Source organism: Sinocyclocheilus grahami, unplaced genomic scaffold (assembly GCF_001515645.1).
Source record: "Sinocyclocheilus grahami isolate Dianchi unplaced genomic scaffold, SAMN03320097.WGS_v1.1 scaffold927.1, whole genome shotgun sequence".
NCBI classification, from domain to species: Eukaryota; Metazoa; Chordata; class Actinopteri; order Cypriniformes; family Cyprinidae; genus Sinocyclocheilus; species Sinocyclocheilus grahami.
In genome coordinates this window covers 439,574-441,760 of record NW_015506106.1, presented here as the reverse complement: position 1 = coordinate 441,760, position 2,187 = coordinate 439,574, and the positions used below count along the sequence as shown (strand labels likewise).

The following is a 2,187-nucleotide window of genomic DNA, read 5'->3' as shown; positions in this document are numbered from 1 at the left end:
CTCGTCAGTGGCAAATCCTTTAAATATAAAAAACGTACTTACAGTCTGTGAGTCAGATCAGCCGGCATTGTAGTCTACTCTACCAGGATCAGGAAACGTCCTCCATAAAATGTGCTGCACACATCTGATATTTGGGTTGAACTGTTTCTGGAACAGTGTTGTAAATACAACTTAACCACTGATTTGTAGTCGTGTCCTCTTTTGGAAGACCAAACAAAGTAGTTTCGCTTTCACAACGAAAAACACAGCAGCCTAGCGTGAGCGGAAGCCTCGGCTTAGCGTGCGCTGAGGTCAGGATAGAGTGAGCTGAGGAGGCGGGGTCGAGAATGGCGCGCCCGGCGGATCCGACGAATGAGCGGCAACCACATGTGACGGACCCGGGGTGGATTCCGCTTCGTCCACGGTGAAAGTTGATGTATTCCCTCAGCGACCAGCACAGATCAGCTCTAGGCATGACGAAGTGGATATCGTCCTCTTTTGGAAGACCAAACAAAGTAGTTTCGCTTTCACAACGAAGCACACAGCGTCTTCACGACATGGCTGCAGCGTCAACAATACTACAGTGAGACTAAAAGTTACACCTTCTTTCTTTGCGTGAACATTTGGGCGGCGTTATGCAAATCTTCCCACATAGTGAGGTAGATATGTGGGGGCGTGTTAGAACGAGCCGTTTTAGGTAAATGTGGCTGACTCTGAACTTTTATAAAGAATATCTCTTTGGATTTGAGACTTTAGTCTTTGCAACTTTACAGATCTTCTTTATGCACCAAGAGCTTGTAACACTCCAAAGAGAAAGAAAAAAATTGAAATCGCATCATATGAACCCTTTAACATTTAAACATTTGTAAAACCACTTTACCATTAAAAATATTAAAAACACTTTCCCAGGTTTTTTTTGTTGTTGTTGTTGCTCACAAAAACATGACTTCAGAAGGCTTGGAATATATAATGCTAAGTCATATGCACTACTTTTCTGATGCTTTTTTCAGTCCCTTAATGCGATTTGCTTTCATTGTCACCATTCTGACTAACATCTATGGCTGAAAAAAAGTCATAGGGCTACAGTTTTGTAATGACATAAGGGTGGGAAAATGTCATTTACAGGTGAATTTTTCCTTTAAGACGTAGATCAGGTTGCATGAGTGTGTTCGAACCCCTATGCATGTGAACAGAGTTGAAAGTGTGTTTTGGCGGGGCGTTATGTTCCCTCTTCACACTCGTTCTACCCAGGGCGCATTAATCATCTCATGCCGCCTGTTGCTGTAACACCTGGTGGAGAGATACACTTACACACACTTACACACCCTTTCATTCATCGCCATCCACCCTCGCTGTCCACCCTGAGTGTTCTCTTGTCTGGCAAGCTAACCCTGGGTTGACCCCTGACCTTTATGCACACTCGATTGGCTGTTTAATGACGCATTTAATCAGGCCGCAGATCAACGACCGCCAGAAGGGTTTTAGGTACCTCATAAACAATACACAAACTCACTCACACACATGGATGGAAGCACAAATTAAACCATTATCGCCACTGTACAGTAAATGCTAAGCGCACACACACATGCACATACAGCAATATATCAAACACACATTTAAAACGCATATTTGTATCAAAAAACACGTCCTCAAATTCACATCCCAACCAATCACATTAAAGGAATACAGCACAACACCAAAGGATAATGGGAAAGCAGTGCTAGCTGATGGTTAAACGGCAACAGAGCAAGAGCAGTTCTGCTGAACTCATATAAATACAGTGAGAGACAGACAGAGGGAGAGAGAAAGCCAGGAGAAGAAAGAGACCAATAGAATCACATGAAGAGTGACAGACAGACAGAAAGAGAGAAAAGGTCAGAAAGAGAGACCGTACAGACAGTGAGAGACAGGTCGAGATAGAAAGACTGGTAGAGAGAGAGACAGAAATCAGGGCTGAACAATAAGGACTGCACTATTACCTGGTGTTAGCGTGAAAGACGCTCAGGAAAGTTGATGAAATTGTCATTCCATAAGTTTATAATTTGCACATGTTTTTAAGTCTTCTTTCGCCATTCAAGTGATTTAAAACCGTTTAAGAGGCGAAAGAGAATTCTCCAAGACTGGCATTTGGGCATATTTTTGTCTGTTTTTGTCCGTTAAAGTGCAATAAGGCGCGAAAGAAAACCGTTTCTTTATGGCGCTTTAACG

General features: G+C 42.9%; 1 protein-coding gene across 2 annotated transcripts in view; it reads right to left on the bottom strand.

Annotated features, from left to right (window-relative positions):
• LOC107564369 (protocadherin Fat 3-like) overlaps positions 1 to 2,187 on the bottom strand; it is a 101,702-nt gene that overhangs the window by 54,568 nt on the left and 44,947 nt on the right. The window lies entirely within an intron of this gene.